The following is a 27,743-nucleotide window of genomic DNA, read 5'->3' as shown; positions in this document are numbered from 1 at the left end:
GAATTCTGGTGCAAGTGGCTTACTAAGCAAATGCCCCCAGAGAAACCAGGAAGGGCATGTGGAAGCCAGGATTGAGAAGGGGGAAATCGAGGCCTGGCTGTAAATTCAGGTGAAGTGTCATATTCTACTTGATCCTGCAAGATGCACTGGAGCCTAGATTACACATGAGTTGTTAGTTCTGCCTGGAGACAAAGGAACTAGGGTTTTGTATTCCCACAACTACTCTTTTTGTCTGTGGAACTTCAGTACAGATGTGAGGCTGCTCCAGGGCCCAAGGTCCATCCTCTGAGCGTCCCAAGAACAAGTGGCCATCAAAGCACACAGATGGGATGAGTGCATAGAACTGATGGAAAGGATCAAAATGTATCTGAACAGGCACTAACTCTGTTACAGTGAGAGTGAATTTTTTTTCTTTTGGAAGTTTATTTTCTAAGATAAGAAGAAGGCTTAGGCAAAGATTAATTTTATTACCAAAACAGAGGTAGTTTTAGGAAAGTTAGGATATATTTGTGCATATGTAATTATATAGAATTATGTATATATTTATTATGTATATATTTATTATGTATATATTTTACATAGGTTAATTCCTTCTGGGGGCCACAATTTAATTTTCAAAAGCCCACTTTACCTAAAGAAGCCCAGTTTTGGAGAGAAATGTATTTGTAGCACAAAGAGTGAGTGCTCAAGGGCAATAATACAACACCACTGATGTAGACCCCACGTCCTGAATACCAACAGGAACTGCTTCCCTCATTACCACTCCCACCCAAGACAGCCATCATTCCCATACTGAAAACAGAAAAGATTTTCTCTGATAAGATATTCATATTCTTAGAACACAGGGCAGTTGATGGATTTCAAGCTTCTAGTATGTCTCCCTACTGCTTTTTTTTTTTTTTTTTGACTCGGAGCCAACCGTTCCTTGGAGGGTCCCTTGGAAGAAATGCCATTGTATATGGAATTAAAACATTTATATATGCTGATAGATAAATCCATCTTGAAAAGAGAAAAGTGTAGGCAGCCCGGTGGCTCAGTGGTTTAGTGCCGCCTTCAGCTCAGGGCATGATCCTGGAGACCCAGGATCAAGTCCCATGTCGGGGTCCCTGCATGGAGTCTGCTTCTGCCTCTGCCTGTGTCTCTGTCTCTGTCTCTCTCTCTCTCTGTGTCTCTCATGAATAATCAAATCTTTAAAAAAAAAGAAAAAAGTGTTTGGAGCTGGTCACTCTGAAAAGGGTGCAGAAGGAAAGGGTGCGGCCAGGATGGAAACAGAATCATCCACAAAATGGTGAGTGGAAGAGTGTTCAGTGTTGTCTGGCAGTTTTTCCAGTATGCTAAGTCACTGATGAGGAGAAAACCAAATAGCATTAGAATCTGAAGTAGAAGTGTCCTGCTACATTTGTACTGAAGCTATTCCTGTGGGATCAAAACCTGTTGTACTTGAGTTGTGACCATGAGCATATTCATGGTGGGTCATAAAGAGAATTTACTTTATATGTTAGTAGTACCTCTTACTTTCCCAGCAGAAGCTTTTCACTGAGGATGTCCTTTCAAAAAGATACCGTTTAAAGAAGAGGACATGCTGCCACCTATTGAAACTGCAAATACACACCGACACCCAAATTCTAAAATGTCAGGATCCTGTGAAAAGCAAATGGTATTAACTCTAAAAGATTTTCTCAGCTCGTTCAGTCTTGGACTTTATGAAAATTTTTACTACTGAGATACTTTATAAAAGGAGCTTCAGTACCAGGAAAACCATTTCTCTTAGGACCTACAAAACTCAGTGTGAACAAAAATGGGAGTGTTTGAAATCTGTTCTGGTATCATTAGCTGATATCCTGCTCATACAGAAATATCTGAAATGAGACCTTGCAGGTTCCTTAAATAGGCATAATGCCAGGCCACTAGATCCCAGTAAAGTAACAGTAATCTAGTTGGGATCCTTTTAGGAGTTCTTAGTCAGGACATTGTCAATCTTTATCCTTTGCTTAGGATGAAGCCAGAAATACACTGCAGATTTCCCCACCTGTGAAATAGTTGTAAAATTCAAGCATTTTCCATAACATAGAGTGCTCATAAAGATAAAGGACCTAAGGCATAGAAGTGCCTTATAAAGTGTTTACACATTTGATAATATAGGAGCTTGTTTCAGACTTATTTTGCCACTAGTGACAATTAGTTTGTGCTGAATTCCCATTTACCTCATTCTGCTTGGGAATTTCTCTCATGACAAATAGCTCAAGACATAACCTCTTTTTTATAACCTTGACCTCATTGAACTGTATTTTATATAATTTTATTTTTCATTTTATTTTTTTAAGATTTAATTATTTATTTGACAGAAGAGAGAGAAAGAGAAAGAGAGAGAGAGAGAGAGAGAGAGAGAGAACACGAATGAATGAACAGAGGGAACAGTAGGGAGAGGGAGAGGGAGATGCAGGGCTTGATTCCAGGACCCTGGGATCATGACCTGAGCCAAAGGCAGATGCTTAACCAGCTGAGCCACCCAGGTGCCCTGACCTGTATTTTAATATGCAGCTTTCTAATAATTAAAAAAATGCTCCAGTGGTTGCCACAGAAGAAAGATCTGAGGTTGCAGCACTTTTTTTATAAATTTATTTTTCTCCTTTCCCCTTTATTTCCTTTCACTATTTTTTATATTCCCCAAATGAATGAGACCATATAATGTTTGTCCTTCTCCGATTGACTTATTTCACTCAGCATAATACCCTCCAGTTCCATCCACGTTGAAGCAAATGGTGGGTATTTGTCGTTTCTAATGGCTGAGTAATATTCCATTGTATACATAAACCACATCTCTTTATCCATTCATCTTTCGATGGACACCGAGGCTCCTCCCACAGTTTGGCTATTGTGGCCATTGCTGCTATAAACATCGGGGTGCATAAAAAAAAATAAAAAAAATAAAAAATAAAATAAAAAATAAAAAAAAAAAATAAAAAAAAATAAAAAAAAAAAATAAAAAATAAAAAAATAAACATCGGGGTGCAGGTGTCCCGGCGTTTCATGGCATCTGTATCTTTGGGGTAAATCCCCAGCAGTGCAATTGCTGGGTCGTAGGGCAGATCTATTTTTAACTCTTTGAGGAACCTCCACACAGTTTTCCAGAGTGGGAGGTTGCAGCACTTTAATCAAACAGGTCAATTAAATCTTTTTCTAATGTTCCCTCCCTTCAAAAGTTTATTTTCTGCATAATACAACTCTTCTCAATATAGTATCAGTGTTTTAACCAATTCTATATCATTTTGCTTCTCTCATTTCCCATTTCTGCCCTCCTCATCAGGTCTAGACTAATGATGGCTCAGATATTCTGGCCTCTATTGCTTCTACTTTTAGTGCTAAAACTTCTTTTTCCCTATTGAGGAGCAACACATAAATCAACAAAGAACTCAAATTCTTTGTTTTGTCTGTCTAGCATCTATTTGCCTCCTCTGGTATTAGAATCCCTCTTTTTCTTTAGGAATCCCTGTTTGACCAACTCTTAGTCCTTGTTGTCAACTGGGGCTGGTCTCACCTCCTCTCCACTCCAGGGTTGGGAATCATAACACAAGCCAGAGCATGAAGAAGTCCTCCTGTGACTTTTGTTGTAATTATTTAGAAATAAATGTTTTCCTACAGGGGTTGCTAAGCTGATGGGATTTAGGCCAGAGTTGCCAGTGGTTATTTTGTCACTCTTTGGGAAGTGCTTTCTGGGCACAGAGAAGCAGAGTAAGTAAGAGGGAGGGAGACAGATTGTGCCTGAAGGTTTACCACTAAACCTTATTATGTGAGTCAATAAATTTCTTTTATATTTAACCTAGTTTCAATAGTATTTCTGTCACTATGACTGGAAGATCTTTAAATTCATAGATCCCTCAATCCTAACACTTTAAATTACCTTACTCTCCATTTTTTTCTCATGTGGAATCCACAGCAGCTTCATAGACCTGGGAAATCTATTTGGGCTGGACTAAATATTATTTACCTGTATCCCTTCTACAAGAGTGAGAAGGGCCATGGCCCAAAACAAACTAAAAGAAGCTCACCTTAAGAAAATGTAAAAATCAAGCCTACATAAATTCAAATGATGAGCCAGTTGTTTAAATGCTTATTATAACAAATATCAACATTTTCTACAGAAAGACAGCAGACTGCAGAGTCTCTACAATGCATAATACATAATATCAATAAAAAATTAGTAGACATGCAAAAAAAAAATGTTATCCAAACTCAAGAGAAAAAGTATTCAAGAGAAACAGACTCCAGGATAATTCAAATATCTGTATTAGCAAACAACCTTAAAGCAACTATTATAAACATGTTTAAGGACTTAGGGGAAAAATGGCCACAATGACTGATTAGCTTAGAATTTCATTAGGAACATAGAAACTATAAAAATGATGGAAATTATAAAACCAAAAAGTATAATATCAGAAGTAAAACATTCATTGCATGGAAAAAAATTCATTCTTAAATTTTCTTTCTCCATGTTCCTCAAGTGGGATAAGCTCAAATATTTATCTACAAGTTGAAGAATGAACAGAACCTTGGGGACATATAAAACAATATCAACTGGTCTAATATGTGAAACTGGAGTCCCAGAAGGAGAAAAGAGGGATAATTGAGCAGAAAAAAAATCTATAGAAATAGTGGCTAAAATTTATCTAAATTAGGTGAAAACGTTAACTTACAAATCTAAGAAGCTTAGAGGATCTCAAGCAGTATAAAGACAAAACCACATTCTACACACTACAGACAAACTGCTACAGCCAAAGAGAGTGATATCTCTGAAAGCATCAGTGGGCATGGCAGAGGAATGAAAATAAGAATACTGTCTGATTCTCATCAGAAATAAGAAATATAGAAGACAATGAAGAAAATATTTTTAACATGCTTCAAAAAATGTCAACCCAAAATTCTATACCCCAAAAATGTCAAAAATGAAGAAAAAAACGAAGGCATTTCTAAAAGCCTATAGAATTCCTATAAGAACTACTAAAAGTTCTTCAAACTAAGAAATGACAGCAGATGGAAACTCAAAAATAGAGGAAGGAATAAAGATTCTTGGAAATGGCAGATGTGTAGATAAACATAGTATCTTTTTTTCTTATTATTTCTTTCAAAGACAAGTATCTTTTCAATGTGAAAAACAAAACATTTTATTGTGGAAATTATTAAAAAATATGACAACAATAGCATACAAGATGGTGTGATAGCAAATTTAATCATATTGTACAGGGTCCTTAAATTTAACACATAATGGTATAATACTAACTCTACAGCAACTATGACGCTGTAATCTTAGTAACAGCTAAAAAGGATTTAAAAAGAATAGCTAAAAATTAGGGAAATTATAATGGAATAGTAAAAATATTTAATTAACTTTTAGAAAGGCAGGGGAGAAGATACACAAGAAAAAATCAGATGGGAGAAAGAGAAACACATAGGAAAAAGAGAGAATTAAATCCAACCATATGTAACTAATTACACTAAATGAAGATGAACTAAATTCTCTATTTAAAAGTAGAGACTTAAAAAAAAAGTGGAGACTTAGCAGCATAAAAAAAATAAGACACAACTTAAAGGCTTTCTACAAGAGACATACTGTAAATATATAAGAATAAGTTCTAAGTAAAGGGATAGGACAAGATATGCAATAAAAAATAACTATAATAAAACGTTGGGCCTATGTTAATATTAGACAAAATAGATTTAAAAACAAGAAGCATTATCAGTAGAAGAGATGAACATCTCATAATTATAAAAAGATCACTTCATCAGGAAGACATAATAATTATAAATGTGTGTGCATCTAAATAGAGCTTCAAAATAAATGAAGCAAATATAGAGAAAACTAAAGGGACAAATAGAAATATCCACAGTTATAATGGGAGATTTTGAGACACCTTTTAGTAATTGATAGAACACTGAATATACAGTATATTTTAATAACATTATACCAACTTGATCTGACTAGTATTATGGAACACCAACAACTTCAAGTTAAAAATACACACTCCTTTTAAGTTTGCATGGAAGTTACCAAAATAGGCCATATGCTTGGCCAAATAAATCTCAATAAATTTCAAAATCTGAATATATATTTATATATTTTTAAACCACAAGAAATTACTATTTTTTAAATATTTTATTTATTTATTTATTTGAGAGAAAGAGATAAGAGTGCAAGAGAGCACAAGCAGGGGGAGCAGCAGAGGGAGAGAGGGGGAGAAGCAGGCAGCAGGGAGCTCTATACAGGGCTCTATCCTAGGACCCTGGGATCACGACCTGACCTAAAAGCAGACACTTAACCAGCTGAGCCACCTAGCTGCCCCTAAACCACATGAAATTAAATCAGAGTCATTACTACTGAGATATCCCAATAAACCCTAAATATTTAGAAATTAAGAAACAGACTTATAAATAACTCATGCATCAAAGAAGAAATAAGAAGTATTAGAAAATATTTTTAATTAGTAATAATAAAAACACAAAAAATCAAAATTGTGGGATGTATCTAAAGCAGTACTAAAAACTATAGTTGTGGGGCCCCAGGAGTCCCAGGATCAAGCCCCAAGTTGAGTAAGTCAGCTTCTCCCTCTCCTCTCCCTCGGTGATCTCTCTCACTCTCATTCTCTCTCAAATAAATAAATAAAATCTTTAAAAAATATATAGTTTTTAGTACTATATGCTTGTATTAGACAATAAAAAGGTCTAAAATTAAGATTCCACTTTAAAAACAAGCAAGGCTGATGAACAAAAAAAGAAAATGTAGACAGCTAATATAAATAAAAGAAGAAACATTACTACAGCTTCTATAGACATTATAACAAATCAGTATTATTTTTTAAAATTTGTATTAATAAATTCTAAAAATGAAATGAAATGGAAAAATTCCTTAAAACATAAATTTACCAAAATGGACACAAGGAACAATAGAATAGCTGAAGAGTTCTATCTCTACTAAAAAAAATAAAACGCAAGGATGCCTGGGTGGCTTAGTTGGTTAAGTGTCTGACTCTTGATTTCAGAGGCCATGATCTCAGAGTCCTGGGATGGGCCCTGAGTTGGCTTCTCCACTCTGCCCGTAGTTTGCTTGAGAATTCTCTTACTGTCCTTCTGCCCCTCCCCCTGCTCATTCACATGTGCACGCATGCATGCTCTCTCTCTCTCTCTCTCTCTCAAATAAAAAGATAAATCTTAAAAAAAAGAAATAGAATTCATAATAAAAACATAGCTCACAAAAAACCCTACAGGTCCAGATGGCTTCCCTAAGTGAATTCTATCATTTATGGAAGAAATGATGTCAAGTTATACAAACTCTCAGGAAACAGAGCATGAGGAAACACTTCCAAACTCATTTTATGAGACCAGCATTCTGACACCAAAATTTAAGAGACATCTTTTGAGAAAAGAAAAATCATGGACCAATATCCTTCATAAACATAGTTACAAAAATGCTTTAAAATTGGCACATTTTTATCCAGAAACACATAAAACTTTATTACTGCATGACCAACTGTAATTCATGCAAAGAATGAAAGGATTGTTTAACATACAAAAATCAATGAATGTAATCTACATATTAATAGAATAAAAGAAAAAGCCAAGTATCACTTCAATGGATGCAGAAAAAGCATCTGATAAAATTTAATACCTATTCATGATTTTTTTTTTAAATTTTTTTTTCTTTTATTTATTATTTATGATAGTCACAGAGAGAGAGAGAGAGAGGCAGAGACATAGACAGAGGGAGAAACAGGCTCCATGCACCGGGAGCCCGACGTGGGATTCGATCCTGGGTCTCCAGGATCATGCCCTGGGCCAAAGGCAGGCGCCAAAGCGCTGCGCCACCCAGGGATCCCCTTATTCATGATTTAAGAACAACAAAGAATTTCTCCAAACTAAAATAGAAAAAAAACTTCCTTAGTCTGATAAAAAGCAGTTTTTAAAAAATGGACTGCTAACATCAAACTTAATTATCAACTATTAAATTCTTAATATTTAAGATCAGGAGTAAAACAAGATGTCTACTCTCACTTTTATTCAAAATTGTTTCAGAAGTCCAAAAAAGTGTAATAAGGTGACAAAAGATGCAGGAAGTATAAATATTGGAAAGAAGAAAGAAAACTTTCTATTTACAGAGGACATGATTATATAGAAAGCCCCATGGAGGTGAAAAAACTACTATAGTTAAATTTATCAAGATCTCAATATATAAAGCCAATATACAAAATCAATTATAAAAAAAAAAAAAAAACAAAAAAAAAAAAAAACAAAAAAAAAAAAAACAAAATCAATTATATATATACCAACAACAAAAACTGAGAAATGAAAAATTTTTAATCTTATTCATAATAGTATCAAAATTAGAAAATGCTTAGCAATATATTTCATAAAAGATATGCAGAACCTCTAAAAGCTACAAAACACTGCTGAGAGAAATTTGAAAAGATCTCAATAAATAAAGAAGTAGATTATGTTCATGGATTAGAAAGATTGAATATTACCGAGTCAATTTTCCCCAAAATTCAATTCAAAATTCAATTCATTTCAAAATTCTATAAATTCAGTATAATTATGATCACATTTGCAATTCCAACAGGCATTGTTTTTGGTAGAAGTTGATTCTAAAATACCCAGAAATGCAAAATAGAAATGCAAAATACCTAGATTAACCAAAATAGTCTTGAGGAACAAAGGTGAAGTCTGAATAATCTGAATTCTAGACTTACACACAGTTATAACAATTAAGACAATATGGTATTGGGTGTAAACATAGATAAATAGATTAAAGGAATAGACTAAAGCTCCCCAAAAGACCCATAAATATGGACAAAAGAGTATATGCCATATGATTCTATTTATATAAAGTTTAAGAACAGGAAAAAACCTAATCCGTGGTGATAGAAATTAGAAGAATGGTTGTCTATGCAGGGGTGGGGAGTGGAGTAGAGGTGGACTCAGAGGTTAGCATGAGGGAATTTTCTATGTCTCAACTGGGGTAGAGATTACGTGAATGTGTATAAGTTTATTAAAACTCCTTGAATTAGAAATTTAAGATCTGTGCATTTCACTGTATTCAAACATCCCTGAATAAATAAAAGCTATAATTGGAGCTAGGGGGCAGTAAAAAGGCTTCCAGGAAGAGATAGATGTTTAAAGAACAAGTAAGAGTTGCCCAGGTGAAGGATGGAAGGAGATTGGAAGTAGACAGTGTGACCCTTGGAAAAGGTACAGAAGTGTGACACTGCACAATGCCTTTAGGGGGAGGAGCTGGGAGACAGAAGGCTGGAAAAGGAAGTAGGGGCCAAATTAGAAAGGGCTTTGCAATTAAGCTTGAAGTTCAATCCTGAAAGCCAGGGGAAGCCACTGAGGCATTTTTTTTTTGTTGGCAAGATCAAACTAAGAGTAGTGTAGGGGGTGGGTGTGAAGGGACTCATCCAGGGTCAGGGAAGTTGAACTCTAAAGTGGCACTAGATAAGAAAGAGTGACGATTCCAGTCAAGATGGAGAGAGAGAGGCCTGTAGAGAGATAGAAAACTTTAAGTGGTAGTAAAGAAGTAGAATCTACAAGTTTAATGCAGGTGTGGATTCCAGAATGGGTGAGAAGGGGATAACAAGGTTTCAGAGGAAATCTGAATCTCATTTTCCGATTAGTCTGTCTTTAGCTTTGGAGAGTTGATGGCAAACAGGGTACTAAGGTAGGAGTTGTAAGCAAAAACTAGATGACAATTGGGTTTCTCAAATTATCTATAATGTCAATTAAAAAGGAAAGACTTAGCAAACTGTTTCATCTTATAAAGATCAAGGTCTTCTAAGGTGAAAAAAAGAACTTTGCTGTAATACAAAAAAATGTCTAATTTATTGCCAACCCTCCGTCCCCCCATAAAAACAATGGTCAAATAAAGCTAACATTTATTGAATACTTACTATGTACCGAGCACTGTGTTAGGCACATCTTATGCATTATCTTGATGAATCCTGGCACCAACTCTAAGAGACTGATATAAAAATTGTCTTATTTTTCAGAATAAGAACTAAGATTTCCTGAGATCCTTCAGCTTGTTATTGGCGAGGCAGGATCTAACCATGCACTGATATCTGCCTCTGATCACCTGTGAAAGGGTGTTAGTGCCAAGAAAACCAGATGTTTTCATTTTTTAATCTCATAACTGTCCATAATTTGGAGGCAGAAGGTGGGGAGATTGTTGAAGAAGAGCCAGAATTGGAAAGGGATAAGGAGATTTGTTCTTTCTCAACTGAAACATTCCTATGGAGTTAAACCTCAGAATGTAAGAGATAATAAAAACCTATTGTTATGGTCTGAATTATGTCCCCCCCCGCCCCCATCCATATGTTGAAGTCCTAACTACCTCAGGCCTTGTACCTCAGAATGTGACTATATTTGGAGACAGGGTCTTGAACAAGGTGATTACATTAAAAGAGGTAAGAAGTTAAAAATCAGGTAAGCCCTAATCCAATCTAACTGATGTCCTTATAAGAGGAGACTCTGATGCATGTACATAGTGAAAAGGCCCTGTGAGGACACAATGAGAAGGCAACCATCTCTGCAAGCTAAGGAGAGAGGCTTCAGAAGAAACAAAACCTGCCAATACCTTGATGTTGGACTTCCAGCCTCCAAAACTGTGAGAAAATACAGTTCTGTTGTTTAAGCCACCCAGTCTGTGATACTTTGTTATAACAGCTCTAGCTGATTCCAACTGTCCACTCATATTTCTTTGTTCAACTATGTTACATACTAAGCTCAAGAGAGACATAAAGCACTAAACAAGATATATTACCTTATCTCCTACAGAGAAAAATGGGTAAACAATTATAGCATATGGGGAAAAGTGTTCTGACAGCTTTATGTTCAATTTAGGGCATCAGATCAAATGTCCTGTGGGAAGTGACATTTACCTTGCAGGCTTAAAGACTTGCAGAAATTACCAGTTCTAGAAGGGAGTTTAGGAACCTGGCACCATGGATATTTTGGGCCAGATAATCATTTGTAGTGAGGGCTTGCCTTGTGCATTATAGGACATTTAGTAGTATTCCGGGTCTCTATCCCTTAGATGCCATTCATAGCCCCACCACAAGTCGTGACAACCCAAAATGTCTCCAGACATTGCCAAATGTCTCTTGAGAGGCAAAACTGGTCTAGAGGTTTGGTATTAGTTTCTCAACAAAGGACATAGCATGGAATCAGGCCAAAGATAGGATGGCCATTCAGGAGCCTGCAACCCTCTCATTTTATAAATGAGATACTAAGGCTCAGAAAAACTCAGTTCCTTATGCAAGGCTATGAACTGGTCAGTGTAACCAGAAGCAGCAGTGGATGTAGTGGGGGTAAATGCAAATCCAGAAGAAATCTTTAATATGAAGCTTATCTCTCTCTGCATGTGTATTCATGTTTTTAAAGAAATATCAAGCTCTTGCCTACTGCAACATTTGAGACTATGGGGTTCCAATATGTTAAAGGTTTATTTTCTAGCATCTGGAGTCATGACTGGATGAGTAAGTAGTAAACTAGGACTAGCTGTTGGACTAAACCTGAAACAATAGCAAATATGATGCTATTTACATTTCAAATTTATATCTTGGTGACTAATAGGTAGCCAGTAACTGTGGATGAGGGTGTTTTTGGTAAGGGCAGATGCTAAACACCAGAAATTGCAGCTAGCATTGCCATTTCTTCTGTAATAGGAAGCAGCCTACAGACCTGGGCCTGGTGGTGGGACAGTCCCTGTGGCAAGACGTGCTGTTAAGAAAATATCTTAATAATGGTCAGTGTAAACACTACAACTCACTAGCAAAATTGTTTTCATTTGCTTAAAATTATATCTAAGCATAAGCAACAGTTAATGATCCAACAAACATGACCTGTTCTCCTAGGCTCACAAGTAATGGGCAATTTTGCCTGGTGCTAGGGGATACTTGGCATTTCCTACTGAAACACGGAGCTTCACAAGGCATTTACAAAGACAACATGAAGAGGTCTCTCTCATTGCTATGGAAGGTGAAGGCAGGACATACACCGGCCTCGATATCAGGATTCCTTTTTGGGATCTAACTGAAAAATATCTCCTGTAAGAAGCCTTGTATGGTCACTTTGGACCTTGTGCTGTCATCACCTCCTCCTCAGTCCTTATGTAGACTGTCTGGTCTAAGTCAGGAGGCACTCAACAAATGTTGAGAAGAATGAGGCTTTCTGGTGTGCCTCCCAGTCCTGGTAGAAGCCTCTTCTTTCCTTTGTATTCTCTCTCCACCCTGCCATCCCATTCCTCCTGTCAGTGTCCCACTCACCACTGGATAACCTATAATGCCCATCAGGACTGTCATTTGCTGTGCAGGGGTGGATAGCTCACAGGTGTGGTTGAAGCAGGAGAGGGACTACCTTCCAGCCCTGTCTAAAGTGTGTTCTCACTCCTTCCGGGGGCCCCTGAGTTCTCTTCAGGGAATCTCTGAAGGTTCCACAAAGCACAATCTGAAAATTCCTGCCCCAGTACAATGGTGAGGCTAGAGACAAGAAAACAGTCCCAAAAGGCCTGAGCGACCTGCTGAGGCCACGGCTCTCTAATTTGGCATTACCTGAGGCAGAATCTGCATTCCTTCCTCACCTCTACCAGGGTGCTTTGAACCACCCCTCCCAGAGATTGAAGTATTTCCTGCTGTAAGTCCCTGAGGATGATCACTGGTTGGACACAGCTGGCAAGGGTCATATATTCCTCTTAACTGGTATTAATGAAATAAATCAGTTCATTGTCACAATTCATTTTAGTCCTTATGGTACAAAACACTATCTATGAGTATTTATTTTATCTATAAAAATTACTCAGCTTCTCAGGTTAAAACCACAAAGGCCAGTTACTGAGCCATACGCTACATTCCACTCATCCAGCAGCCTTAGTGGTACTGATCAGACCCGCCCAAAGACTGCTCTTACCACACTCCACACTACTCCATGCTGGTATAATGTTAATAGGGACAGTAAAAGCTACAATCTCGACGTAGACATTTTTTATTTTGAAGGAGATCAGATTATGCCATTCCAAAATATGCCACTGGGGAGAGGGGAAAAATATGCTTTCTTCCACCTTCCTTAGGTTCACTGGCTGGGATCCTGTAAATTTAGACTAACAAAAGACAGATTAACAGAGAAAAACATATGAATTATGTAATATAAGTTTTATGTGAGGAAATGAGATTCAAAGAAGTGGTTTAAACCTGAGCATTGTTATGCTAGGTTTGATGAAGTGTGGAGAGTCATGGGAAAATGTGATAGGACAAAATGGTATGAATTAAGGTAGTAAACAGAGGAAACTTAGCAAGGGCTATTGGTTCAGATTCCTCTCAGGGTCCCTCTATCTTTGGAGATAAGGACACTCCTTTCCTCTCGTTATAAGGAGGACACCTCTCACATGAGCATCTTAAGACCTAATTCAGGGGAAATGGAGGAAATTAGACAGTCCTTCTGCCCCTTCCATTTCTCAAACTCCTCCAGCTTAAATAGTCAATATGCCAAGGTATCATACTTTGGGTTAGTGTGTTCTGAACCCTGCTACCACTTTGGCATAAGGATTATTTTGAGCTGAATATTTTTGAGAATCAACAGATACATAAAGAAGCTTCCCCAGAGATTTCCTTATCTGACTAAAGGCAGAAAGTACTGAGAAACAAGAGCTGCCATACATCCCCCATCTCAGAGATGGACTTGTACAAATAAACCTGACTGGGACAGCCCTTATGTCTCATTAGTTTCCTCCATGTATTTATCTGCCCACAGTTTGCCACCATTGGAAGCCCAAAGCTTTTTCCTTTGTCGTGACACCTCCATAATTTCTCATTTTTTGTTAAAAATGCTATATAAGCTGTTAGGCCTATCCACTTCTTTGAGTCCTCCTTCTTTTCCAGAAAAACCACAATGTCCTATAAAAATTGACATCAAATACAATTTGCATGACTTTTTTTTCTGTTAATCTGTCTTTTGTCAATACAATATGAAAAGCCCCAGGTAATAAACCTGAAAGGGCAGAGAAGATTTTCTTTCCCCACAGTTGATTTGTTTCCTCACTATTTCTTTTGTTCACTATGTTCACTGTTCATCTACGTTCACTGATTGTTAATGTTTGCTCTATCAGCCTATCCATTTATCCACCCATCCATCCATTTATTTATGCATTCATGATCCACCCAACCATATAGCTATTTATCTATTTTATTGAATCTTTTGAGAGTTATTTGTAGATATCATACACTACATCTCTAAATACTTCAGCAAGAATCTCCAAAGACAGTCTTTTATCTATACAAACTAATTATTACACTGAGAAATTTCACGTTGAACTAATGCTATTATTTAATTCCTTGCTATTCACAGTGTGGTCCTAGGGCCAGCAGCATCTGACCTCACTCACCTCTAGAAACTCTCAGTATCTGGAAGTTGGAGGGTGTATGGGATTTGGGTTTTTTTCTTTAAATTTTTTATTTTTATGTTAATATAATCAAAGAATTTCATAGGCATGCTTAGTTTTGATATACTATTTTCTTTAAACCAGACATGCAAAGATGTGATGTAGACCAGTTATTCCCACATTTTGCCTCCCAGCAATGTATGCATTGGGAGGCAGAAATATTGTCTCTATTTTCTGTCTTGGAATCCAGTGCCTATTTCAGGTGCTCAATAAACAGCCCCTGAAATACGGCACTTGGGAAGAGACCTATTGTTTCATAGTGTGAAATGATTAAGACAAAGACTTCCACTAAAATGCACCACAAAAACACTGAATTTTATAGAATTTGTTTTGATCTACCTGGAATCCTGTAAACATTCTAAGTTTATTTTTATTTATTTTTATGAGTACAGTTGGCACATAATGTTACACTAGTGTCAGACATATAACATAGCTATTTAACAAGTTTACACATTATACTATGTTCTCTACAAGTATAGCTATCATCTGTCACCATGCAATGTTTTCACAATATCATAAACTATATTTTTTATGCTATCCCTTTTTTATCCTTTTATTCATTCCATAACTAGAAGCCTGTATCTCTCATGCTACTTCACCCATTTTGCCCAACCTCCCGTTGTCCCCCCTCTAGCAACCATGCTTCTGTATTTATGGGTCTGATTCTGCTTTTTGTTTATTCACCTGTGGATTTTTGTTTGTCTGATTCTAAATATGAGTGAAATCCTATGGTATTTGTCTTTCTCAGTCTGACTTATTTGACTTAGCATTAATATCCTCTAGGTCTTTCCACATTGTCTCAAACAGCATGATCTCGTTTTTTAATGGTTGTGTAATATTCCATTGCATATATATACCACATGTCCTTTATCCATTCATTTATCAATGGACATAGTTTGCTTCCATATATTAGTTATTAGAAATAATGCTGCAAGAAACATAAAAGTGCACATATCTTTTCAAATTAGGGGTTTTGTGTTCTTTTTTGTTTTGTTTTGTTTTGTTTTTGTGTTCTTTGGGTAAATAATCAATAGTGGAATAATGGATCATATTACATTTCTATATTTAAGCTTTTGAGGAAACTCTACTGTTTTCCACAGTGGCTATCCTAATTTCCATTCTTGCTAATAGTATATGAGTGTTCCTTTTACTCCATATCCTTGTCAACACGTTATTTCTTATCTTTTTTATTTTAGCCATCCTAACAGTTTAAAGTGCTATCTCTGTGGTTTTGATTTGCATTTCCCTGATGATTAGTGATGTTGAGCATCTTTTATGTACCTGTTGTCCATCTGTATGTCTTCTTTGGAAAAAAATATCTATTCAGTTCCTCTCTGCATTTTTTTAATCAGATTGTTTTTGGTGTTGAGTTGCATAAGTTCTTTACATATTTTGGATATTAACTTGTTATTAGATATATAATTTGCAAATATCTTTTCCCATTGAGTAAGCTGCCTTTTTGTTTTGTTGATGGTTTCCTTTGCAAAAGCTTTTTATTTTGGAGTAGTCCCAATAGTTTATCTTTGCTTTTGTTTCCCTTGTCTTAGGAGATGGCAATCTATATTTTAAAAACACTACAAGTGATTTTGATGCATGCTAAAGAGTAAGAGCCACAGTTCTAGATTAAAAGATAAAGATATATGACAACTAAATGCATGGTGTGATACTTGATTAGATTCAACTTAGGAGTAGGGTGGGTTGGGGAACAGCCAAAAGGAATATTATTGGTCAACTGAGGGAAATTTGAGCATGAATTGTACATCAGATCGGAGCTTCTCAGAATTTAATGTGCACACAAATCATCTGGGGATCTTGTTAAATCCAAATTCTGATTTTAACTCTGGGGTGGGCCCTGAAATTATGTATTTCCAATAAACTCCTAGGTGATGCTCATGCTGCTGGCACATTTTAAAAACTAATCTAGAATAATTTCCTAATCTTTTGTTTTTTACTACACTGATATTTTTGAAAATCCTAAGCTAGCTGTTTTGCAAAATATCTCATAATTTGGATGTGACTGATTATTTCTGCATAATTAGACTAAATTCTTTTGGCAGGAATACAATATAGGGGATCCTGCCCCTTTTCAGGATAGCACATCAGGACACACATGATTTCATTACTCTTTAATTCACTTGTGATTTCAACTTCCAGCTTTTCTTCCTCTACCCACCTCATGGTCTCCTGAGCAGGGGAGGAGGCGTCAAAATCAGGCTCAGAAGACTTTCACTTGCACTCATAGTCTTCCTGTTACTGTTGACAGAAGCAACAATGAGGACCTAACTGGAAAGTTGAATGCCCCTGAGACAGTTCCCGTTGATCTGTCTCCCTAACTCAAACCTTAATGATACAAAACAATATAGCTGTGTTTGTGAAAGTCCTCCTGAACCAAAGATGAATCACTGGTTTGCCTCAGAAATGAAAGGGAGACTGATTCAGACAAGCTCTGTTGCCAAAAATACCCTCTGGAGGATGTTACACCAAAAAACAGAAAGAAAGCAGAAGACGACAGAGAAACACTGAAGGTGTTATGACAGAGCTACAGAAATCCTTTTGAAGATATAGGTAACAAGATTTGAACCTTCTCTGGAAACTGGCAACCAGGCCAGTGAGCATCCTTATGTTACTTTCAAATAGAATCTCAAAATAGAACAGGAGACACATACTTCAGAGAAAATATACGAAAAGAATTGAAGAAAAAAATTAAGAATACATAACTTTTGTGATGAATAAGGCATCAGTTAAAACTGAGTAATCAAAAAATATTTTAATACTTGATACTTTAAAGGCAAACAAAGAAATAGAGGGAGAGTAGGACTTGGGAATAGTCAAGACAGTCATAAAAATCTTAGTCAGTGGTAGTCTCAGCACTCAAGTTCCTTCCTTGGAACATTATTATCATAAAGACAATATAAGAACTATAAAATAAATCTGCCTTCTTAAGCTGGTCAGTCTGCCAGGCACACTGTTATTTCCACCGAAGGCGGGAGTGCGGGTCCACTATATGTCCTTGTTCTCTGTGTTGGGAGGCAGCTGGTCCCAAAAAGCCTGCCAAATCCAATGGCTGGGGGAATCACTTTTCCCCAAAGCTGGGGACACTGTGAATCCCACTTCCACAGTCTGAGACTGTAAATATGGTGAAGTTTCCAGACACAGGCGTAGCTGAAACACTTAGTCATTTCACCCCAGAAACTGAAAGCATGATGAAAGGAGAGTTTTTACCCATGAACTCCAAACTTAGATGTTAGGTCTGATGTGTTATTATTAATTAAGGGCAATAATAGGCAAAAAGATTTAAATGCAAGTAAAGGGAAAGGGGTGTCGTGAGTGCCACTAGATTTAAGGAACTTCTATAAAAGTTGTCAAAGAACTAGAGCCAGCTGACCTCCCCTCCGGCACTCTGCACTTCAGTTGTTCTGAACCATCTGGGTACCTCAAGCTTGCCACACATTCTTGCCTCCAGGTCTTCTTCCCAGCATTTCCCATCTTTAGCTGGTTGACTTCAGATTAGACAATCTCTTCCCTAGGAACCCTCTTTAACACCCGCCTTCTCCAGTGTTGCCCCCACAGAACTTTGTGCTTATGATCATAGGTGTGCCTGTCCTTGCCTCTAGACTATACGCTAGTCTTGAAGGCAGAAATCTTATTTTATTCTATTTTGAAATTTTAGTATCAAGTGCAGTGCCTGGAGCATGATATTAATCATGATGGAAATATACTTATTACATGCAAGGCATTACTCTGAGTACTTTAGATTGATTGAGTCATTTAATGTATACAACATTATGAGGTAAGTACTGGTATGCCCAATTTACAATTATCCCCAATTTACAATTTATCCCCAATTTACAAAAAAAGGCACAAAGTATTTAAATGATTTGTCCATGGTCTCTATCTGGTAAATGGTAGAGCTACGATTTGAATCCAGCCAATTTGATTCTATAGACCATGCTTTTAAACTCTAAACAATGTTGCTCTTAACAAATACTAGATGGAAAAATGGGTAAATGGAGATAATATATGTAAGGATGGATAGATGGATGGATGCAAGGACAGATGGAGGGATGGGTGGAGTGTGCAGGTCTCTAGCCAGTTAAAGAAAGCTAAGACATAGAGAAATATGCCCTCTATAGACCTCTTCTAAGGAAGACTCAATTAAATGCAAACCTTTAGGCACAAACTGTTTTACACTAAAGCAGGAATCTGTGTTGGAGAACACACAAATACATAGAAGTGTATTTGGATTTTGGAACTAGAAGACTAGATCTGAGTCATGATCCTGTCAATTTAGGGCCACTTATTCTATCAACACTCACCTCATCAGTGGAGGATATATGAGTATCTAAAAGAGTGCTTAGAACTTAGGAACCTCCTGTTTTATTCTAGTTCTTCTCCTGCTGAAGAAAATGATATCACCTGGATCTGATTTACCATAAGCAGAAAAATGCTGAGAAAAGGATCAGAGTGGCTGGCTCACTGGAGGACAGGAAGGCAAGACTTGTCTGGATCCCCTGCTCTCTTCCTGGAGCTGGACTTTGGGCTTTGAAATGAGAGATGAACTCACAGCGTAGTTCTGCCAATTCATCAAATTCTAGAATTATTAGACATTTTTACTTCATCTTGGAAAAATATGCCTGTGCATACAAATGTGACATCCTTGAGGACAGAGTGCTTGATACTTTTATTTTAATACCTTTCTCATATAATAAAAGTAATTAAAGCTCATTGCAAAAAATTTAAGGAACTACAGGGAAGTATAAAAAAGAAATGAAAGATTGGTCCATGTTTATCATCTTGGAGGATCTTTCTTAATGTCTTAGTATGCATATAAGTATGTATACTTTTTTAAAAACAGAAATAGAAAATCCTGTTTTAAAAACAGGATGAGCCTGTATATAGCATTCTGTTATTTTTACTTGGTCTACATTGTAGATCGCTTTCCTAATATAGGAATACATAATCAACTGCACAGCAATCCACTGAAAGTATGTAACATAAATTATTTAACAACACTATAAATGAAGCTCATATGAAACCATTATTTAAAAACATATTCCAAAAAAAAAAAACACCAAACAAACCATATTCCAATGAAAATCTATACATATTGTTGAGCTCCTTTTTCTATTATTTGCCTTGCTTAAATTCCCAAATGGGAATTGTCAGGTTAAAGATATATATTTTTATTTTCATACATATTGCCAAACTCCTGTTTCATCAACAGTATAGGAAAGTTACCCATACTTTCTCTATCACTGGATACAGCCATTATTTTTAAACAGAGCAAAAAAAGAAAAGAATGACTTCTCATATTAACTTACAGATATACATTTTTTCCTGAGGTAATCCTCAAACTTTATTTAATGTAAGTATAATAATGCACTTAAAAAAATAGATAGTTTCACATATTTGGGTGCTCCCAAGTTGGGGGCATAAAAATCTACAATTGTTCGATCATGTTGGATAAACTCCTTTACTATGATATAGTGCACTTCTTCATCTCTTGTTACAGTCTTTGGTTTAGAATCTAGTTTGTCTGATCTAAGTATGACTACTCCAGCTTTATTTTGAGGTCTATTTGCATGATAAGTGTTTCTCCATCTCCTCACTTTCAATCTCCTGATGTCTTTAGGTCTCTTGTAGGCAGCATATAGATGGGTCTTGCATTTTTTATCCATTCCAGTACCTTATGTCTTGACTGGAACTTTTCGTCCATTTACTTACAGACTAGTTCTTTTTTTTTTTTTTTTTAAATATTATTTATTTATTTATTCATGACAGACAGAGAAGAGAGAGAGAGAGAGGCAGAGACAGAGGCAGAGGGAGAAGCAGGTTCCATGCAGGGAGCCCGACATGGGACTCGATCCCAGGTCTCCAGGATCAGGCCCTGGGGCAAAGGCAGCATTAAACCGCTGAGCCACTGGGGCTGCCCGACTAGTTCTTGATAGATGTGTGTTTAGTGCCATTTTGTAACTTGTTTTGTCATTGTTTCTGGAGATTTTCTCCGTTCCTTTCTAGTCTTTGTTGCTCTTGGTCTTCCCTTCCAGAGTCCCCTTTAATATTTCTTCCAGGGCTGATTTAGTGGTCATGAAATCCTTTAGTTTTTGTTTGTCATGGAAACTCCTTATCTCTCTTTTATGCTGAATGCAGCCTTCTGGCTAGTGTATTCCTGGCTGCAGAGTTTCTCCTTTCAGTACATTGAAATATGATGCCATTCTCTTCTGGCTTGCCAAGTTTCTGTGGGGAGATCTGCTGCTAACCTTATTTGTCTTTCCTTATAAGTTAGGGACTTCTTTTGTCTTGCTACTTTTAGGATTTTTTTCTTTTTCTTTTTAATTTTTTAAAAATTTACTTATTAATGAGAGACACACAGAGAGAGAGAGGGGCAGAGACACAGGCAGAGGGAGAAGCAGGCCCCACGCAGGGAACCCAACGTGGGACTCGATCCCCGGTCTCCAGGATCAGGCCCTGGGCCAAAGGCAGCACCAAACTGCTGAGCCACCTGGGCTGCCCATAGGATTTTTTTCTTTATCACATTATGTCTTGGTGTTGGCCTGCTTTTGTTGATTTTGATGGGAGTTCTCTGACCTCCTGGATTTGGATGTCTGTTTTCTTCCCCAGATTAGGGAATTTTTAAGCTATAATTTCTTCAAATAAACTTTTGTCTCCTTTCTCTCTCCTCTTTACAGGACATATAAAGATGTTTAACATCACTCATCAGCAAGGAAATACAAATCAAAACTACAGTGAAGTAACACCTCACACCAGTCAGAATGGCTAACATTAAAAATACAGGAAAACAATAGATGTTGACAAGGATGTGGAGAAAGGGGAACCCTCTTACACTGTTGGTGGGAATGCAAACTGGTGCAGGAAAACAGTATGGAGGTTCCTCAAAAAACTAAAAATATGATTATTCTATGATCCAGCAACTGTACTACTAGGTATTTACCAAAAGGATACAAAAATACTGATTAGAAGGAATACATGCATCCCAATGTTTATAGCAGCATTATCAACAATAGCCAAATTATGGGAAGAGCCCAAATATTCATTGACTGATGAATGGATTAAGAAGATGTGATACACACACACACACACACACACACACACACAGTGGAGTATTACTCAGACATAAAAAATAAAATCTTGTCATCTGCAATGACATGGAGCTAGAGAGTATTATGCTAAGTGAAATAAGTCTATCAGGGAAAGACAAATACCACATGATTTCAGTCATCTGTAGAATTTAAGAAACAAAACAGGGATCCCTGGGTGGCGCAGCGGTTTAGCGCCTGCCTTTGGCCCAGGGCACGATCCTGGAGACCTGGGATCGAATCCCACATCGGGCTCCTGGTGCATGGAGCCTGCTTCTCCCTCTGCCTGTGTCTCTGCCTCTCTCTCTCTCTCTCTCTCTCTCTCTCTGTGACTATCATAAATAAGTAAAAATTAAAAAAAAAAGAAACAGATGAACGTAGTAGTGAGAGAAAAAAAGAGACAAACCAGAAGACAGACTCTTAACTACAGAGAATAGACAGGATTACTGGAGGGGGGGGGTTTGGTGGGGAGATGGGTTAAATGAATGATAGGGATTAAGGAGAGTACTTATGATGAACACCAGGTATTGTATGTAAGTGCTGAATCACTAAATTCTACGAAACTAATATTACACTGTGTATTAGCTACTAGAATTTAAAAACTTGAAAAAGATTTTTAAAAATCAACAGATAGGGATCCCTGGGTGGCGCAGCAGTTTGGCGCCTGCCTTTGGCCCAGGGCGCGATCCTGGAGACCCGGGATCGAATCCCACATCGGGCTTCCGGTGCATGGAGCCTGCTTCTCCCTCTGCCTATGTCTCTGCCTCTCTCTCTTTCTCTCTCTGTGACTATCATAAATAAATAAAAATTAAAAATTAAATAAAAAATAAAAAAAATCAACAGATATTGTACAGTTTTTCAGGAATCATCTACTCATATGCTGCTCCTTGGTTAGACATCAGAGCTACCCAAAGACTTTAAGGGTAGAATGAGAGGAATAAAAGTGTAGATTCTTTTTCTCTCAGTAACCTTTGTACATTTATTTCTTACATTATCACTATACACATTTAGGCATACAGAACTTGCCTTTCTGGATAAAGTCATATGGGCTCAGGACTTCCCACATCCTCAGTGTTGGCAGTGGCTATATGCTGAAAGATACAGGGGTTTGGTTGTTCTGTTCTCATTCCTCTTGATCTTTCCACATCTTCTCTAGAGTCTTATACACACAGACTTTGCTGAGAAGGGCAATTTGTTTTTTTTATTTTTAATAAATTTATTTTTTATTGGTGTTCAATTTGCCAACATATGGAATAACACATAGTGCTCATCTCATCAAGTGTCCCCCTCAGTGCCCGTCACCCAGTCACCTCCACCCACCTCCCTTTCTACTACCCCCAGTTCGTTTCCCAGAGTTAGGAGGCTCTTATGTTCTGTCTCCCTTTCTGATATTTCCCATTCATTTTTTCTCCTTTCCAAGAAGGGCAATTTGTGAGCAATATAGTCAAGGAAACCTTGTATCTCTTTGAATTCACAATTCCCACTCATCTCTATTATGAGATAGCCAGCCTTCACAAGTCATATTGTGACCAAAGGAACTTTCGCCTCCCCCCACTTACTGTCTCATACCCTTGCAGGTGATAGGCCTGAAAGGAGGTGGTACTCTCCATAAGGCAAACATGTTCTTGGGGTCCACAGAGCAGTTCATTGTCAGGTACATCATTTTAAAATGGTCCCAATGGAGGTAACCACCACCAAGTGCCAAGATTGCAAAATTGCCTTCAGTGAACTCAGTAGCTTCAGTAAAGGTCCACATATGTCACCCAAGGTTTTAGATTCTCTTCTCACTTTTGGCATAAGTGGTGCCTTTCAACAAATCTAAGCTTAGGCTTTTCAGGAATGGAAACATCTTCAGAAGTTGCCACTGGGAGCAGCATCTGTAGTCCCCCACTGGTGGGCAGGACTGCCTAAGAATCTGACAGTGTTGCTCACAGGAATGGCCCCCTGGCTCAAGCAGCTGCCACATGGTCACCTGTACCTGGCTTCCCACGGAGACTCTTAACATATTTTTAATTGCTAGCAAATCACACACATTTAAATGTTTTTGACAATTTGGAATTCTCTTCTGTGAGTTTCTAGTTTATGTCCTTATCATATTTCCTTATCCATTTGTAAGAGCATGTATTCATCTTTGCATATCTTATGCCTACTATGGAATTTAGCACATAGTAATTATTCACCAAATAACATATTTTTTAGCTGCAAAAAATATTTATACCCATAGGACACAGGACCAGGGGTTCTAAGTTTGAATCCTGATTGCCAGAAATTTACATCTAACTTTGGGAAAATCAATTCTTGGAATCTGAAAATGATGACCATAGTCAGACCCCCAGTAGCCCTGACACTGTATATTCTGAAGTCTGACACTTCAGAAAGAATACCTCCTATATAAAAATTTTCTAAAGAATAGACCAGGAAGAAGAGTGGGGGCTATTTACCTAGTATCAATGAGAGGTACTCACAAGGTTTGTACCCAAACCTTCCTGTTTCTTGGTCTCCCAGAAACCCAAGAGCCATCATCCCTAAAACAATCATCATACCTTAATAAGTCTCAGAGTAATCAAGACCAACTATGTTTTCTATGGGATATTTAGGAAAATAAGAAGATATTTCCTATCCAAATATCCAAATATCCTATCCAAATATTTTAAGAAACTTTAGTCAACCCAGACATGCAGAAAAATCCCTATAGGAACATATATAATGCTTCCTTTCAATATGTATTAATTAATGTATATAATATATGTAACATGTAATTTATATTATGTTTACTTTTAATGTTTGTAAGAACATATATTTGTATTTTATCTCTCTTTTATTTTAATGATCAGGACACTTCTATGATATTAAAGAGTTTTTCAATAATAGAACTCAGCTTCATAACATCGTGCCTTTAGGAAAGAAGGCCTCATGTGTCTATTGTATAGGATGCCATTGGGAATCATTCGAACCATCATTAAAGAGATAAGAGGCCGTTTAGGGAAAAAAAAATCCCATGGCATTTTATTGTCTACCTTGATATACTGTCAAGTTCTCACAAGAATTATCACATTCATTCCTTACATTAACTTGTGAGAAAGAGCAAAACAAAAACAAACTGTATCTTTTTAGTGCTATGGGACCATTAATTAGAAGATACACCATGTATTTAGTAACAGTTTTTGGGGATATATAAAAAAAGAAACACTACCATATTAAATGTACACATTTTAAGAGGTTTCCAGATTTCAGAAAGGCAAGAAAAATATGTTTGTTTTTTTTTTTATTTTAGCATCAGGGAACCATGATGGGACTAGCTCTCTTTTATATGAGAAAATAAAAATGGAATTCCTTACCTAAAGAATCAAGATGTGAGTGAAGATTTCCTTGGTTCAGTGCTTTTTATATGATGGGTTTGTTGAAGCAAAAGGAGTAAGGGAAGAGTTTAAAGTTTGAGGTTAAGTCAGCCAGAGTGGAAGAGGGGTTGGCAGGAAAGGAGGAGGAATTGAGAATTTGGGCTTTAAGCTAGTCAGACTCTGCACAGGCTGTGATCTTGCCACCTTGTTTCTGACCATGGATTACTATTCCAGGCATTACAAGCTGTAAACACAATGTCTTTTTATTCTATCATTCTGTGCTCCTTCCCAGCAATCTGTCCCACCTCCAGACATGTCATTTCCTCTATTCCTACTGGATAAACCCACCAGAATGTTTGTATTTTTAAAAAAGATTTATTTTATTTATTTTAGAGAGAAAGAGAAAGAGAGGTGGGGAGGGGAAGAGAGAGAGGGCAAGAGAAACTCAAGCAGACTCTTCACAGAGCCCGAGCCAGATGTTGGGCTCCATCTCATGACCCTGAAATCATGACTGGAGCAGAAACCACTATTTGGCTACTCAATGGACTGCACCATCTGGATGCATTCTGTATTCTAAGAGAGATTGAAAAGACTCTTGACTCCAAGAAATAAATTTCCAATGGTACAGCTGAAGGGCTATGATAAATAGCGGGAAAGACATTTTTGGTTGGATGCTCAAATTTATATGTGCCCTTAGAGTTATAACTAAAGATGTACAATTTGTGACCTTGGTACTTTCCTTAACAAATGTGCCAGCTTGTCCTTGGGTGGTGATTGGATGGCTTGTTTTAACGGCACTGTGGCAAGGGGCAAGGCTGAAATACTGTGTACCTCTGCTTCTCTCACAAGGCTTTGCAATGCCCATGCAATCTTGCAGCCGTTGGCCTCTGTCCTTAAACAGCCAAGCCAAGACAGGTGATCCAGAGTCTACTGGCTTAAGACTTAAACTTGCTTCAGAGAGATCTCCCTTCTCTCTGGGGGCCTCATGCTACAGTCTGAGCATCAGCCAGCACATGAGCATCTATGACGCATCCAGGGGCATGGAGTTGCCCCTGTGATAAGGAACAACTCAACAGAAACGTGATTTTCCCTGTTGTAAATTCTGCCCTGATCTACTGCCCAACTTCCTCTCCTCTCACCCCAGCGTTTCAAGAAAACAGAGACTCTCTGTCTGATAAAGTTCTTTCTTTGCCCACATGAAAGGGCTTTGGAGCAATTGCAAGCTTGCTAAAGAGCCGTTGTCTGTGGAGATAACCACAGCTTCAGTTTTTGGGCCAACAGCCCCTATGGCTGCCTCTCTTCCTATCATCAGTTTGAGCAGGAGCAGTAGTTTGGGCCAACTCCAGAACTTCAAGCATGTCATTTCTGAAACCACAACAAGTCTCTTAAGCTTCCTGAACAAAGTGCTCAGAGTGGAAAGCCCTGAAGTTCTTTTGGGCCTCCTAAAACCACAAAGCTGATTACTGAACAAAGCCCCAGAGCATCTGAGCACATGGGTGCCTTTCCTGGAGCTCATCTCAGAAAACAAAAAACAGTTATTGAGAGTAGTGACTGGGGAAGGGGTGGGGGTTGGGACTGGGGAGTCTTCTTTCTCTGCTCAGAACAGTAACACCATCTAGACAGTCTGCACCAGTGATGGTTCATAACCTGGTCAAGCATAAGGACCTACTCGTAATATCAAATTTTAACAACTGTATTGTTAGTAGAATCTAACTTAGAAAACATATAATAACCAAAAGCTAGTGTGAATTCAGCTCTTTTACATAAATTTATATATTACTAGTTCTAGCAGTCATTACATTAATTTTTTACTCCTGAAATCATGCATCTAAAATACATATTCACAGACACATGGCAATAACTCCATGGCCCACTAGGGGTCCCACCAGAGGCTAGGAATCACTGACAAACGGGAACTATTCATCATATCTAGTACTCACCTAGATAAAGTAACAGATCTGCAAGCTCCGGTGGAAGAGAATTGACTATGCATCTGGATGCCTTTAAATTCAGTGTTTATTTATGAGTCTAGAATTTCTAGGATAAATTCCTTTTGGAAAGTAATGCCAGGAACCCTGTATCTCTTAAATCATCTAAAATTTTGCCTCAGTTTTATTGAAATATAATATAATTGACATACAACATTGTGTGAGTTTATGGTGTACGTACTACTACATACGTACTTACGGCATGTTTATTTGATACATTTATATTCATGTATATATTGCAAAATGATTACCACTGCAGCATTAGTTAACACCTCCATCCAATCACAGAAACTATGTATCTCTGAAGGACAGTTATATTTCATCCTTTCATGCAATGCACACTATATTAGTCCCTGTACTTCCAGTTTTTCCTTGGTAGGAGGAAATTTAAAACTAAAGGTAATGCTCAATTGTGACAATCACCTTGTGCCACAGCCGCTGGCACTTTCTGCTGATTCCTCAACATTGGTTCTAGTTATCTTTTTTTACTTTTCAAACATCTCTCTAAATGGGATCTTTATTATAAGCCTCCTCACCTCACTGAAATTAGACAGGCATAACTTATAAACAAGCATCAAGGCCCTCTTTTGGCCATCAGCCTCCAAGTGGCTTCCGCTGGGCCATGGAGCTACTCTGACATCTCCTCTGCCAAGTGTATGCTTGTGGATTAGTATCATCCAATTTCCTAGGCCACATTTCTCCAAGATGATAGGGAGCACTGAGATAGTGGTGGCTGAGAACTGTGACTCTGGTATCACAACAGCTACCCTGCACAGGGCTTCAAAGTAAAGTAAAAGGAAACGAAACAAAACGTTGTCTGTCCTAAGGAATTCAAGAGCGC

General features: G+C 37.5%; 1 pseudogene; it reads right to left on the bottom strand.

Moving 5' to 3' along the window:
• Positions 1-22,660: 22,660 nt before the first annotated feature.
• LOC121492719 lies at positions 22,661-24,096 on the bottom strand (annotated as a pseudogene).
• Positions 24,097-27,743: the final 3,647 nt, after the last annotated feature.

Source organism: Vulpes lagopus, chromosome 6 (genome assembly GCF_018345385.1).
Source record: "Vulpes lagopus strain Blue_001 chromosome 6, ASM1834538v1, whole genome shotgun sequence".
NCBI lineage: Eukaryota > Metazoa > Chordata > Mammalia > Carnivora > Canidae > Vulpes > Vulpes lagopus.
Note: the sequence above shows the minus strand (reverse complement) of the source record. Positions and strands in the feature narration are given on the sequence as shown.